We start from the raw sequence: 16,277 nt of genomic DNA, 5'->3' as shown, positions 1-16,277 counted from the left end.
CTCATCTTTATGCCGTCACAGCCAGACACTGCAGAGCGCAAGCAAGCCTGCGCTTCTCAGTGTCTGCGGGATGACAGGCTGGATGGCAGCTTTCTGCTGCGGTCCAGCCTGTCATCTCGATGTAGCAGAGCTGAAGCTGTCGTGGGAACCATGGAAAGGTAAGGATGAGGTTGCTTTATTATTTTTCTTTTATTGCAGGAGATCGTTGGCTTCAGCTGGAATGGGCGTGACGGTAAGTATGGTTTAATTTAGAACAATAAAGGATTGTGTCTTTATTTCAATTAAAGGACTTTATTCTGGGTGTTTGTGTTTTCTTTTAACTTTGACTATGGGGTTAGTAATGGGGGTGTCTTATAGACGCCTCTCCATTACTAACCTGGGCTTGACGTCAGCTGGCATTATAAGCTGACATCAACCCCAGCCCTATTACCCCCTGCCACCGCTACAGGGCAGCGTGGAAGAGCGAGGCTAAGTGCCAGAATTGGCGCATCCTATGAATGCGCCATTTCTGGGGCGGCTGACGGCTGGTGTTTCTAGCCTGGGAGGGGGCCAATATTCATGGCACCCTTCCTGGGCTATTAATATCAGCCCCCAGCTGTCTGCCTAGCCTTTGCTAGCTATTAAATTAGGGGGGACCCCACGTCATTTTTTTTGGGGGGTCCCCCATTTTAATAGCTAGTAAAGGCTATGTATTCAGCTGGGGGCTCATATTAGTAGCCTGGGAAGCTCCGTGGGTATTACCCCTTCCCAGGCTTCAAACATCTGCCCCAGCTGTCTGCTTAACCTCCGCTAGAGACTAAAATTAAGGGGAACCCCACGCCAATTTTTTTAATAATAAATCCTTTATTTTAATACTAAATGACAAGTACAGTAACCAACACTATCACTGTACTTCATATATATGTGACTGACATGTTTCTATCTATCTAATCTATGTGTGAAGCTCTATTCTGTCTGTTATAAATTGTCGGGTACCGCTGCTGAATGGCCGGCCGGCTTTTTTAAAGAGACAGTGCATGAAAACACTATTATATTTTTTAATAAATCCTTTACACTAAATGACAAGTACAGAAAGCAACATTGTCACTGTACTTCATATATATGTGACTGACATGTTTCTATCTATCTAATCTATGTGTGAAGCTCTATTCTGTCTGTTATAAATTGTCGAGTACAGATGCTGAATTGCCGGCCGGCTTTTTTAAAGAGACAGTGCATGAAAACACTAATATATTTTTTAATAAATCCTTTACACTAAATGACAAGTACAGTAAGCAACACTGTCACTGTACTTCATATATATGTGACTGACATGTTTCTATCTATCTAATCTATGTGTGAGGCTCTATTCCTTCTTGTCTAAATTGTCGGGTACCGGTGTATGCCGCTGCTGAATTGCCGGCCGGCTTTTTTAAATAAAGCGTCTTCTGAGCAGTTTGTCAGCTTTTGGACACCTTTGAAGGTGTTTTCTATGTGTTTCTATGTGTTTTTGTTTGCCTGCCATTGGTTTTAACGGTGTTCGACGGTGTTCTAAGGTGTTCGACGAACAGTTCGACGAACAGTTCCTCGAACATCCCGGTGTTCGACGAACCGAACCGAACCCGAACACTACGGGGGTGGCTCAACACTAGTCAGGACAACTCGGGTTAGCGTCAGGACAACTCGGATTAGCGCCAGGACAACTCGGGTTAGCGTCAGGACAACTCGCGTTAGCGTCAGGACAACTCGGGCTAGCGTCAGGACAACTCGGGTTAGCGTCAGGACAACTCGGGTTAGCGTCAGGAAAACTCGGGTTAGCGTCAGGACAACTCGGGGTAGCGTCAGGACAACTCGGGTTAGCGTCAGGACAACTCGGGTTAGCGTCAGGACAACTAGGGTTAGCGTCAGGACAACTAGGGTTAGCGCCAGGACAACTAGGGTTAGCGCCAGGACAACTAGGGTTAGCGCCAGGACAACTCGGGTTAGCGCCAGGACAACTAGGGTTAGCGCCAGGACAACTAGGGTTAGCGCCAGGACAACTAGGGATAGCGCCAGGACAACTAGGGTTAGCGCCAGGACAACTAGGGTTAGCGCCAGGGCAACTAGGGTTAGCGCCAGGACAACTAGGGATAGCGCCAGGACAACTAGGGTTAGCGCCAGGACAACTAGGGTTAGCGCCAGGACAGCTAGGGTTAGCGCCAGGACAACTAGGGTTAGCGTCAGGACAACTAGGGTTAGCGCCAGGACAACTAGGGTTAGCGTCAGGACAACTAGGGTTAGCGTCAGGACAACTAGGGTTAGCGCCAGGACAACTAGGGTTAGCGCCAGGACAACTAGGGTTAGCGTCAGGACAACTAGGGTTAGCGTCAGGACAACTAGGGTTAGCGTCAGGACAACTAGGGTTAGCGTCAGGACAACTAGGGTTAGCGACAGGACAACTAGGGATAGCGTCAGGACAACTAGGGTTAGCGTCACGACAACTAGGGTTAGAGTCAGGACAACTAGGGTTAGCGTCAGTACAACTAGGGTTAGCGTCAGGACAACTAGGGTTAGCGTCAGGACAACTAGGGTTAGCGTCAGGACAACTAGGATTAGCGTCAGGACAACTAGGGTTAGCGTCAGGACAACTAGGGTTAGCGTCACGACAACTAGGGTTAGCGTCAGGACAACTAGGGTTAGCGTCAGGACAACTAGGGTTAGCGTCAGGACAACTAGGGTTAGCGTCAGGACAAGTAGGGTTAGCATCAGGACAACTAGGGTTAGCATCAGGACAACTAGGGTTAGCGTCAGGACAACTAGGGTTAGCGTCACGACAACTAGGGTTAGCGTCAGGACAACTAGGGTTAGCGTCACGACAACTAGGGTTAGCGTCAGGACAAATAGGGTTAGCGCCAGGACAACTAGGGTTAGCGTCAGGACAACTAGGGTTAGCGTCAGGACAACTAGGGTTAGCGTCAGGACAACTAGGGTTAGCGTCAGGACAACTATGGTTAGCGTCAGGACAACTATGGTTAGCGTCAGGACAACTAGGGTTAGCGTCAGGACAACTAGGGTTAGCGTCAGGACAACTAGGGTAAGCGTCAGGACAACTAGGGTTAGCGTCAGGACAACTCGGGTTAGTGTCAGGACAACTAGGGTTAGCGTCAGGACAACTAGGGTTAGCGTCAGGACAACTAGGGTTAGCGTCAGGACAACTCGGGTTAGTGTCTGGACAACTAGGGTTAGCGTCAGGACAACTAGGGTTAGCGTCAGGACAACTAGGGTTAGCGTCAGGACAACTAGTGTTAGTGTCAGGACAACTAGGGTTAGCATCAGGACAACTAGGGTTAGCGTCAGGACAACTAGGGTTAGCGTCACGACAACTAGGGTTAGCGTCAGGACAACTAGGGTTAGCGTCACGACAACTAGGGTTAGCTTCAGGACAACTAGGGTTAGCGACAGGACAACTAGGGTTAGCGTCAGGACAACTAGGGTTAGCGTCAGGACAACTAGGGTCAGCGTCAGGACAACTAGGGTTAGCGTCACGACAACTAGGGTTAGCTTCAGGACAACTAGGGTTAGCGCCAGGACAACTAGGGTTAGCGTCAGTACAACTAGGGTTAGCGTCAGGACAACTAGGGTCAGCGTCAGGACAACTAGGGTTAGCGTCAGGACAACTAGGGTTAGCGTCAGGACAACTATGGTTAGCGTCAGGACAACTAGGGTTAGCGCCAGGACAACTAGGGTTAGCGCCAGGACAACTAGGGTTAGCGTCAGGACAGCTAGGGTTAGCGTCAGGACAGCTAGGGTTAGCGTCAGGACAGCTAGGGTTAGCGTCAGGACAACTAGGGTTAGCGTCAGGACAACTAGGGTTAGCGTCAGGACAACTAGGGTTAGCGCCAGGACAACTAGGGTTAGCGCCAGGACAACTAGGGTTAGAGCCAGGACAACTAGGGTTAGCGCCAGGACAACTAGGGTTAGCGCCAGGACAGCTAGGGTTAGCGCCAGGACAACTAGGGTTAGCGCCAGGACAACTATGGTTAGCGCCAGGACAGCTAGGGTTAGCGCCAGGACAGCTAGGGTTAGCGCCAGGACAACTAGGGTTAGCGTCAGGACAACTAGGGTTAGCGTCAGGACAACTAGGGTTAGCGCCAGGACAACTAGGGTTAGCGTCAGGACAACTAGGGTTAGCGTCAGGACAACTAGGGTTAGCGCCAGGACAACTACGGTTAGCGTCAGGACAACTAGGGTTAGCGTCAGGACAACTAGGGTTAGCGTCAGGACAACTAGGGTTAGCGTCAGGACAACTCGGGTTAGCGTCAGGACAACTAGGGTTAGCGTCAGGACAACTCGGGTTAGCGTCAGGACAACTCGGATTAGCGTCAGGACAACTCGGGTTAGCGCCAGGACAACTCGGGTTAGCGTCAGGACAACTCGGGTTAGCGTCAGGACAACTCGGGCTAGCGTCAGGACAACTCGGGTTAGCGTCAGGACAACTCGGGTTAGCGTCAGGACAACTCGGGTTAGCGTCAGGACAATTCGGGCTAGCGTCAGGACAACTCGGGTTAGCGTCAGGACAACTAGGGTTAACGTCACGACAACTAGGGTTAGCGTCAGGACAACTAGGGTTAGCGTCAGGACAACTAGGGTTAGCGTCAGGACAAGTAGGGTTAGCGTCAGGACAACTAGGGATAGCGTCAGGACAACTAGGGTTAGCGTCTGGACAACTAGGGTTAGCGTCACGACAACTAGGGTTAGCGTCAGGACAACTAGGGTTAGCGTCACGACAACTAGGGTTAGCGTCAGGACAAATAGGGTTAGCGCCAGGACAACTAGGGTTAGCGTCAGGACAACTAGGGTTAGCGTCAGGACAACTAGGGTTAGCGTCAGGACAACTATGGTTAGCGTCAGGACAACTAGGGTTAGCGTCAGGACAACTAGGGTTAGCGTCAGGACAACTAGGGTAAGCGTCAGGACAACTAGGGTTAGCGTCAGGACAACTCGGGTTAGTGTCAGGACAACTAGGGTTAGCGTCAGGACAACTAGGGTTAGCGTCAGGACAACTAGGGTTAGCGTCAGGACAACTCGGGTTAGTGTCTGGACAACTAGGGTTAGCGTCAGGACAACTAGGGTTAGCGTCAGGACAACTAGGGTTAGCGTCAGGACAACTAGAGTTAGTGTCAGGACAACTAGGGTTAGCGTCAGGACAACTAGGGTTAGCGTCAGGACAACTAGGGTTAGCGTCACGACAACTAGGGTTAGCGTCAGGACAACTAGGGTTAGCGTCACGACAACTAGGGTTAGCTTCAGGACAACTAGGGTTAGCGACAGGACAACTAGGGTTAGCGTCAGGACAACTAGGGTTAGCGTCAGGACAACTAGGGTCAGCGTCAGGACAACTAGGGTTAGCGTCACGACAACTAGGGTTAGCTTCAGGACAACTAGGGTTAGCGCCAGGACAACTAGGGTTAGCGTCAGTACAACTAGGGTTAGCGTCAGGACAACTAGGGTCAGCGTCAGGACAACTAGGGTTAGCGTCAGGACAACTAGGGTTAGCGTCAGGACAACTATGGTTAGCGTCAGGACAACTAGGGTTAGCGCCAGGACAACTAGGGTTAGCGCCAGGACAACTAGGGTTAGCGTCAGGACAGCTAGGGTTAGCGTCAGGACAGCTAGGGTTAGCGTCAGGACAGCTAGGGTTAGCGTCAGGACAACTAGGGTTAGCGTCAGGACAACTAGGGTTAGCGTCAGGACAACTAGGGTTAGCGCCAGGACAACTAGGGTTAGCGCCAGGACAACTAGGGTTAGAGCCAGGACAACTAGGGTTAGCGCCAGGACAACTAGGGTTAGCGCCAGGACAGCTAGGGTTAGCGCCAGGACAACTAGGGTTAGCGCCAGGACAACTATGGTTAGCGCCAGGACAGCTAGGGTTAGCGCCAGGACAGCTAGGGTTAGCGCCAGGACAACTAGGGTTAGCGTCAGGACAACTAGGGTTAGCGTCAGGACAACTAGGGTTAGCGCCAGGACAACTAGGGTTAGCGTCAGGACAACTAGGGTTAGCGTCAGGACAACTAGGGTTAGCGCCAGGACAACTACGGTTAGCGTCAGGACAACTAGGGTTAGCGTCAGGACAACTAGGGTTAGCGTCAGGACAACTAGGGTTAGCGTCAGGACAACTCGGGTTAGCGTCAGGACAACTAGGGTTAGCGTCAGGACAACTCGGGTTAGCGTCAGGACAACTCGGATTAGCGTCAGGACAACTCGGGTTAGCGCCAGGACAACTCGGGTTAGCGTCAGGACAACTCGGGTTAGCGTCAGGACAACTCGGGCTAGCGTCAGGACAACTCGGGTTAGCGTCAGGACAACTCGGGTTAGCGTCAGGACAACTCGGGTTAGCGTCAGGACAATTCGGGCTAGCGTCAGGACAACTCGGGTTAGCGTCAGGACAACTAGGGTTAACGTCACGACAACTAGGGTTAGCGTCAGGACAACTAGGGTTAGCGTCAGGACAACTAGGGTTAGCGTCAGGACAAGTAGGGTTAGCGTCAGGACAACTAGGGTTAGCGTCAGGACAACTAGGGTTAGCGTCAGGACAACTAGGGTTAGCGTCACGACAACTAGGGTTAGCGTCAGGACAACTAGGGTTAGCGTCACGACAACTAGGGTTAGCGTCAGGACAAATAGGGTTAGCGCCAGGACAACTAGGGTTAGCGTCAGGACAACTAGGGTTAGCGTCAGGACAACTAGGGTTAGCGTCAGGACAACTAGGGTTAGCGTCAGGACAACTAGGGTTAGCGTCAGGACAACTAGGGTTAGCGTCAGGACAACTAGGGTTAGCGTCAGGACAACTCGGGTTAGTGTCAGGACAACTAGGGTTATCGTCAGGACAACTAGGGTTAGCGTCAGGACAACTCGGGTTAGTGTCAGGACAACTAGGGTTAGCATCAGGACAACTAGGGTTAGCGTCAGGACAACTAGGGTTAGCGTCAGGACAACTAGGGTTAGTGTCAGGACAACTAGGGTTAGCGTCAGGACAACTAGGGTTAGCGTCAGGACAACTAGGGTTAGCGTCACGACAACTAGGGTTAGCGGAAGGACAACTAGGGTTAGCGTCACGACAACTAGGGTTAGCTTCAGGACAACTAGGGTTAGCGCCAGGACAACTAGGGTTAGCGTCAGGACAACTAGGGTTAGCGTCAGGACAACTAGGGTTAGCGTCAGGACAACTAGGGTTAGCGTCAGGACAACTAGGGTTAGCGTCAGGACAACTAGGGTTAGCGCCAGGACAACTAGGGTTAGCGTCAGGACAACTAGGGTTAGCGCCAGGACAACTAGGGTTAGCGCCAGGACAACTAGGGTTAGCGCCAGGACAACTAGGGTTAGCGCCAGGACAACTAGGGTTAGTGCCAGGACAACTAGGGATAGCGCCAGGACAAGTAGGGTTAGCGCCAGGACAACTAGGGTTAGCGCCAGGACAACTGGGGTTAGCGCCAGGACAATTAGGGTTAGCGCCAGGACAACTAGGGTTAGCGTCAGGACAACTAGGGTTAGCGTCAGGACAACTAGGGTTAGCGTCAGGACAACTAGGGTTAGCGCCAGGACAACTATGGTTAGCGTCAGGACAACTAGGGTTAGCGTCAGGACAACTAGGGTTAGCGTCAGGACAACTCGGGTTAGCGTCAGGACAACTAGGGTTAGCGTCAGGACAACTCGGGTTAGCGTCAGGACAACGCGGGTTAGCGTCAGGACAACTCGGGTTAGCACCAGGACAACTCGGGTAAGCGTCAGGACAACTCGGGTTAGCGTCAGGACAACTCGGGCTAGCGTCAGGACAACTCGGGTTAGCGTCAGGACAACTCGGGTTAGCGTCAGGACAACTCGGGTTAGCGTCAGGACAACTCGGGCTAGCGTCAGGACAACTCGGGTTAGCGTCAGGACAACTAGGGTTAACGTCACGACAACTAGGGTTAGCGTCAGGACAACTAGGGTTAGCGTCAGGACAACTAGGGTTAGCATCGGGACAACTAGGGTTAGCGTCAGGACAAGTAGGGTTAGCGTCAGGACAACTAGGGTTAGCGTCAGGACAACTAGGGTTAGCGTCACGACAACTAGGGTTGGCGTCAGGACAACTAGGGTTAGCGTCACGACAACTAGGGTTAGCGTCAGGACAACTAGGGTTAGCGCCAGGACAACTAGGGTTAGCGTCAGGACAACTAGGGTTAGCGTCAGGATAACTAGGGTTAGCGTCAGGACAACTATGGTTAGCGTCAGGACAACTAGGGTTAGCGTCAGGACAACTAGGGTTAGCGTCAGGACAACTAGGGTTAGCGTCAGGACAACTCGGGTTTATGTTAGGACAACTAGGGTTAGCGTCAGGACAACTAGGGTTAGCGTGAGGACAACTAGGGTTAGCGTCAGGACAACTAGGGTTAGCGTCAGGACAACTATGGTTAGCGTCAGGACAACTAGGGTTAGCGCCAGGACAACTAGGGTTAGCGTCAGGACAACTAGGGTTAGCGCCAGGACAACTAGGGTTAGCGCCAGGACAACTAGGGTTAGCGCCAGGACAACTAGGGTTAGCGCCAGGACAACTAGGGTTAGTGCCAGGACAACTAGGGATAGCGCCAGGACAACTAGGGTTAGCGCCAGGACAACTAGGGTTAGCGCCAGGACAACTAGGGTTAGCGCCAGGACAACTAGGGTTAGCGCCAGGACAACTAGGGTTAGCGTCAGGACAACTATGGTTAGCGTCAGGACAACTAGGGTTAGCGTCAGGACAACTAGGGTTAGCGTCAGGACAACTCGGGTTAGCGTCAGGACAACTAGGGTTAGCGTCAGGACAACTAGGGTTAGCGCCAGGACATCTAGGGTTAGCGCCAGGACAACTAGGGTTAGTGCCAGGACAACTAGGGATAGCGCCAGGACAACTAGGGTTAGCGCCAGGACAACTAGGGTTAGCGCCAGGACAACTAGGGTTAGCGCCAGGACAACTAGGTTAGCGTCAGGACAACTAGGGTTAGCGTCAGGACAACTAGGGTCAGCGTCAGGACAACTAGGGTTAGCGTCAGGACAACTAGGGTTAGCGTCAGGACAACTAGGGTTAGCGTCAGGACAACTAGGGTTAGCGCCAGGACAACTAGGGTTAGCGTCAGGACAACTAGGGTTAGCGCCAGGACAACTAGGGTTAGCACCAGGACAACTAGGGTTAGCGCCAGGACAACTAGGGTTAGCGCCAGGACAACTAGGGTTAGTGCCAGGACAACTATTGATAGCGTCAGGACAACTCGGGTTAGCGTCAGGACAACTCGGGTTAGCGCCAGGACAACTCGGGTAAGCGTCAGGACAACTCGGGTTAGCGTCAGGACAACTCGGGCTAGCGTCAGGACAACTCGGGATAGCGTCAGGACAACTCGGGTTAGCGTCAGGACAACTCGGGTTAGCGTCAGGACAACTCGGGCTAGCGTCAGGACAACTCGGGTTAGCGTCAGGACAACTAGGGTTAACGTCACGACAACTAGGGTTAGCGTCAGGACAACTAGGGTTAGCGTCAGGACAACTAGGGTTAGCGTCAGGACAACTAGGGTTAGCGTCAGGACAAGTAGGGTTAGCGTCAGGACAACTAGGGTTAGCGTCAGGACAACTAGGGTTAGCGTCAGGACAACTAGGGTTAGCGTCACGACAACTAGGGTTAGCGTCAGGACAACTAGGGTTAGCGTCACGACAACTAGGGTTAGCGTCAGGACAACTAGGGTTAGCGCCAGGACAACTAGGGTTAGCGTCAGGACAACTAGGGTTAGCGTCAGGACAACTAGGGTTAGCGTCAGGACAACTATGGTTAGCATCAGGAAAACTAGGGTTAGCGTCAGGACAACTAGGGTTAGCGTCAGGACAACTCGGGTTAGTGTCAGGACAACTAGGGTTAGCGTCAGGACAACTAGGGTTAGCGTCAGGACAACTAGGGTTAGCGTCAGGACAACTCGGGTTAGTGTCAGGACAACTAGGGTTAGCGTCAGGACAACTAGGGTTAGCATCAGGACAACTAGGGTTAGCGTCAGGACAACTAGGGTTAGTGTCAGGACAACTAGGGTTAGCGTCAGGACAACTAGGGTTAGCGTCAGGACAACTAGGGTTAGCATCACGACAACTAGGGTTAGCTTCAGGACAACTAGGGTTAGCGCCAGGACAACTAGGGTTAGCGTCAGGACAACTAGGGTTAGCGTCAGGACAACTAGGGTCAGCGTCAGGACAACTAGGGTTAGCGTCACGACAACTAGGGTTAGCTTCAGGACAACTAGGGTTAGCGCCAGGACAACTAGGGTTAGCGTCAGGACAACTAGGGTTAGCGTCAGGACAACTAGGGTCAGCGTCAGGACAACTAGGGTTAGCGTCAGGACAACTAGGGTTAGCGTCAGGACAACTAGGGTTAGCGCCAGGACAACTAGGGTTAGCGCCAGGACAACTAGGGTTAGCGTCAGGACAACTAGGGTTAGCGTCAGGACAACTATGGTTAGCGTCAGGACAACTAGGGTTAGCGTCAGGACAACTAGGGTTAGCGTCAGGACAACTCGGGTTAGCGTCAGGACAACTAGGGTTAGCGTCAGGACAACTAGGGTTAGCGCCAGGACAACTAGGGTTAGCGTCAGGACAACTCGGGTTAGCGTCAGGACAACTCGGGTTAGCGCCAGGACAACTCGGGTAAGCGTCAGGACAACTCGGGTTAGCGTCAGGACAACTCGGGCTAGCGTCAGGACAACTCGGGATAGCGTCAGGACAACTCGGGTTAGCGTCAGGACAACTAGGGTTAGCGTCAGGACAACTAGGGTTAGCGTCAGGACAACTAGGGTTAGCGTCAGGACAACTAGGGTTAGTGTCAGGACAACTAGGGTTAGCGTCAGGACAACTAGGGTTAGCGTCAGGACAACTAGGGTTAGCGTCAGGACAACTAGGGTTAGTGTCAGGACAACTAGGGTTAGCGTCAGGACAACTAGGGTTAGCGTCAGGACAACTAGGGTTAGCGTCACGACAACTAGGGTTAGCGTCAGGACAACTAGGGTTAGCATCACGACAACTAGGGTTAGCTTCAGGACAACTAGGGTTAGCGCCAGGACAACTAGGGTTAGCGTCAGGACAACTAGGGTTAGCGTCAGGACAACTAGGGTCAGCGTCAGGACAACTAGGGTTAGCGTCACGACAACTAGGGTTAGCTTCAGGACAACTAGGGTTAGCGCCAGGACAACTAGGGTTAGCGTCAGGACAACTAGGGTTAGCGTCAGGACAACTAGGGTCAGCGTCAGGACAACTAGGGTTAGCGTCAGGACAACTAGGGTTAGCGTCAGGACAACTATGGTTAGCGTCAGGACAACTAGGGTTAGCGCCAGGACAACTAGGGTTAGCGTCAGGACAACTAGGGTTAGCGTCAGGACAACTAGGGTTAGTGTCAGGACAACTAGGGTTAGCGTCAGGACAACTAGGGTTAGCGTCAGGACAACTAGGGTTAGCGTCACGACAACTAGGGTTAGCGTCAGGACAACTAGGGTTAGCATCACGACAACTAGGGTTAGCTTCAGGACAACTAGGGTTAGCGCCAGGACAACTAGGGTTAGCGTCAGGACAACTAGGGTTAGCGTCAGGACAACTAGGGTCAGCGTCAGGACAACTAGGGTTAGCGTCACGACAACTAGGGTTAGCTTCAGGACAACTAGGGTTAGCGCCAGGACAACAAGGGTTAGCGTCAGGACAACTAGGGTTAGCGTCAGGACAACTAGGGTCAGCGTCAGGACAACTAGGGTTAGCGTCAGGACAACTAGGGTTAGCGTCAGGACAACTATGGTTAGCGTCAGGACAACTAGGGTTAGCGCCAGGACAACTAGGGTTAGCGTCAGGACAACTAGGGTTAGCGTCAGGACAACTAGGGTTAGCGTCAGGACAAGTAGGGTTAGCGTCAGGACAACTAGGGTTAGTGTCAGGACAACTAGGGTTAGCGTCAGGACAACTAGGGTTAGCGTCAGGACAACTAGGGTTAGCGTCAGGACAACTAGGGTTAGCGTCAGGACAACTATGGTTAGCGTCAGGACAACTCGGGTTAGCGTCAGGACAACTAGGGTTAGCGTCAGGACAACTAGGGTTAGCGTCAGGACAACTCGGGTTAGCGTCAGGACAACTCGGGTTAGCGTCAGGACAACTCGGGTTAGCGTCAGGACAACTCGGGTTAGCGCCAGGACAACTCGGGTAAGCGTCAGGACAACTCGGGTTAGCGTCAGGACAACTCGGGCTAGCGTCAGGACAACTCGGGTTAGCGTCAGGACAACTCGGGCTAGCGTCAGGACAACTCGGGTTAGCGTCAGGACAACTAGGGTTAACGTCACGACAACTAGGGTTAGCGTCAGGACAACTAGGGTTAGCGTCAAGACAACTAGGGTTAGCGTCAGGACAACTAGGGTTAGCGTCAGGACAACTAGGGTTAGCGTCAGGACAAGTAGGGTTAGCGTCAGGACAACTAGGGTTAGCGTCAGGACAACTAGGGTTAGCGTCACGACAACTAGGGTTAGCGTCAGGACAACTAGGGTTAGCGTCACGACAACTAGGGTTAGCGTCAGGACAACTAGGGTTAGCGTCAGGACAACTAGGGTTAGCGTCAGGACAACTAGGGTTAGCGTCAGGACAACTAGGGTTAGCGTCAGGACAACTAGGGTTAGCGTCACGACAACTAGGGTTAGCGTCAGGACAACTAGGGTTAGCGTCAGGACAACTAGGGTTAGCGTCACGACAACTAGGGTTAGCGTCAGGACAACTAGGGTTAGCGTCACGACAACTAGGGTTAGCGTCAGGACAACTAGGGTTAGCGTCAGGACAACTAGGGTTAGTGTCAGGACAACTAGGGTTAGCGTCAGGACAACTAGGGTTAGCGTCAGGACAACTAGGGTTAGCGTCACGACAACTAGGGTTAGCGTCAGGACGACTAGGGTTAGCGTCACGACAACTAGGGTTAGCTTCAGGACAACTAGGGTTAGCGCCAGGACAACTAGGGTTAGCGTCAGGACAACTAGGGTTAGCGTCAGGACAACTAGGGTCAGCGTCAGGACAACTAGGGTTAGCGTCACGACAACTAGGGTTAGCTTCAGGACAACTAGGGTTAGCGCCAGGACAACTAGGGTTAGCGTCAGGACAACTAGGGTTAGCGTCAGGACAACTAGGGTCAGCGTCAGGACAACTAGGGTTAGCGTCAGGACAACTAGGGTTAGCGTCAGGACAACTATGGTTAGCGTCAGGACAACTAGGGTTAGCGCCAGGACAACTAGGGTTAGCGTCAGGACAACTAGGGTTAGCGTCACGACAACTAGGGTTAGCGTCACGACAACTAGGGTTAGCTTCAGGACAACTAGGGTTAGCGCCAGGACAACTAGGGTTAGCGTCAGGACAACTAGGGTTAGCGTCAGGACAACTAGGGTCAGCGTCAGGACAACTAGGGTTAGCGTCACGACAACTAGGGTTAGCTTCAGGACAACTAGGGTTAGCGCCAGGACAACTAGGGTTAGCGTCAGGACAACTAGGGTTAGCGTCAGGACAACTAGGGTCAGCGTCAGGACAACTAGGGTTAGCGTCAGGACAACTAGGGTTAGCGTCAGGACAACTATGGTTAGCGTCAGGACAACTAGGGTTAGCGCCAGGACAACTAGGGTTAGCGTCAGGACAACTAGGGTTAGCGCCAGGACAACTAGGGTTAGCGCCAGGACAACTAGGGTTAGCGCCAGGACAACTAGGGTTAGCGCCAGGACAACTAGGGTTAGTGCCAGGACAACTAGGGATAGCGCCAGGACAACTAGGGTTAGCGCCAGGACAACTAGGGTTAGCGCCAGGACAACTAGGGTTAGCGCCAGGACAACTAGGGTTAGTGCCAGGACAACGAGGGTTAGCGTCAGGACAACTAGGGTTAGCGTCAGGACAACTAGGGTTAGCGTCAGGACAACTAGGGATAGCGCCAGGACAACTATGGTTAGCGTCAGGACAACTAGGGTTAGCGTCAGGACAACTAGGGTTAGCGTCAGGACAACTAGGGTTAGCGTCAGGACAACTCGGGTTAGCGTCAGGACAACTAGGGTTAGCGTCAGGACAACTCGGGTTAGAGTCAGGACAACTCGGGTTAGCGTCAGGACAACTCGGGTTAGCGCCAGGACAACTCGGGTAAGCGTCAGGACAATTCGGGTTAGCGTCAGGACAACTCGGGCTAGCGTCAGGACAACTCGGGTTAGTGTCAGGACAACTAGGGTTAGCGTCAGGACAACTAGGGTTAGCGTCAGGACAACTAGGGTCAGCGTCAGGACAACTAGGGTTAGCGTCACGACAACTAGGGTTAGCTTCAGGACAACTAGGGTTAGCGCCAGGACAACTAGGGTTAGCGTCAGGACAACTAGGGTTAGCGTCAGGACAACTAGGGTCAGCGTCAGGACAACTAGGGTTAGCGTCAGGACAACTAGGGTTAGCGTCAGGACAACTAGGGTTAGTGTCAGGACAACTAGGGTTAGCGTCAGGACAACTAGGGTTAGCGTCACGACAACTAGGGTTAGCGTCAGGTCAACTAGGGTTAGCGCCAGGACAACTAGGGTTAGTGTCAGGACAACTAGGGTTAGCGTCAGGACAACTAGGGTTAGCGTCAGGACAACTATGGTTAGCGTCAGGACAACTAGGGTTAGCGTCAGGACAACTAGGGTTAGCGTCAGGACAACTCGGGTTAGTGTCAGGACAACTAGGGTTAGCGTCAGGACAACTAGGGTTAGCGTCAGGACAACTAGGGTTAGCGTCAGGACAACTCGGGTTAGCGTCAGGACAACTAGGGTTAGCGTCAGGACAACTAGGGTTAGCGTCAGGACAACTAGGGTTAGCGTCAGGACAACTAGGGTTAGCGTCAGGACAACTAGGGTTAGCGTCAGGACAACTAGGGTTAGCGTCAGGACAACTAGGGTTAGCGTCACGACAACTAGGGTTAGCGTCATGACAACTAGGGTTAGCGTCACGACAACTAGGGTTAGCTTCAGGACAACTAGGGTTAGCGCCAGGACAACTAGGGTTAGCGTCAGGACAACTAGGGTTAGCGTCAGGACAACTAGGGTCAGCGTCAGGACAACTAGGGTTAGCGTCACGACAACTAGGGTTAGCTTCAGGACAACTAGGGTTAGCGCCAGGACAACTAGGGTTAGCGTCAGGACAACTAGGGTTAGCGTCAGGACAACTAGGGTCAGCGTCAGGACAACTAGGGTTAGCGTCAGGACAACTAGGGTTAGCGTCAGGACAACTATGGTTAGCGTCAGGACAACTAGGGTTAGCGCCAGGACAACTAGGGTTAGCGTCAGGACAACTAGGGTTAGCGTCAGGACAACTAGGGTTAGCGCCAGGACAACTAGGGTTAGCGCCAGGACAAGTAGGGTTAGCGCCAGGACAAGTAGGGTTAGCGCCAGGACAGCTAGGGTTAGCGCCAGGACAACTAGGGTTAGTGCCAGGACAACTAGGGATAGCGCCAGGACAACTAGGGTTAGCGCCAGGACAACTAGGGTTAGCGCCAGGACAACTAGGGTTAGCGTCAGGACAACTAGGGTCAGCGTCAGGACAACTAGGGTTAGCGTCAGGACAACTATGGTTAGCGTCAGGACAACTAGGGTTAGCGCCAGGACAACTAGGGTTAGCGTCAGGACAACTAGGGTTAGCGCCAGGACAACTAGGGTTAGCGCCAGGACAACTAGGGTTAGCGCCAGGACAACTAGGGTTAGCGCCAGGACAACTAGAGTTAGCGCCAGGACAACTAGGGTTAGTGCCAGGACAACTAGGGTTAGCGCCAGGACAACTAGGGTTAGCGCCAGGACAACTAGGGTTAGCGCCAGGACAACTAGGGTTAGCGTCAGGACAACTAGGGTTAGCGTCAGGACAACTAGGGTTAGCGTCAGAACAAGAAGGGTTAGCGCCAGGACAACTATGGTTAGCGTCAGGACAACTAGGGTTAGCGTCAGGACAACTAGGGTTAGCGTCAGGACAACTAGGGTTAGCGTCAGGACAACTCGGGTTAGCGTCAGGACAACTAGGGTTAGCGTCAGGACAACTCGGGTTAGCGTCAGGACAACTCGGGTTAGCGTCAGGACAACTCGGGTTAGCGCCAGGACAACTCGGGTAAGCGTCAGGACAACTCGGGTTAGCGTCAGGACAACTCGGGCTAGCGTCAGGACATCTAGGGTTAGCGTCAGGACAACTAGGGTTAGCGTCAGGACAACTAGGGTTAGCGTCAGGACAACTAGGGTTAGCGTCAGGACAAGTAGGGTTAGCGTCAGGACAAC

The sequence above is a fragment of the Phyllobates terribilis genome, unplaced genomic scaffold (genome assembly GCF_046119375.1).
Source record: "Phyllobates terribilis strain yellow unplaced genomic scaffold, ASM4611937v1 Scaffold_8__6_contigs__length_399053987, whole genome shotgun sequence".
NCBI lineage: Eukaryota > Metazoa > Chordata > Amphibia > Anura > Dendrobatidae > Phyllobates > Phyllobates terribilis.
Note: the sequence above shows the minus strand (reverse complement) of the source record.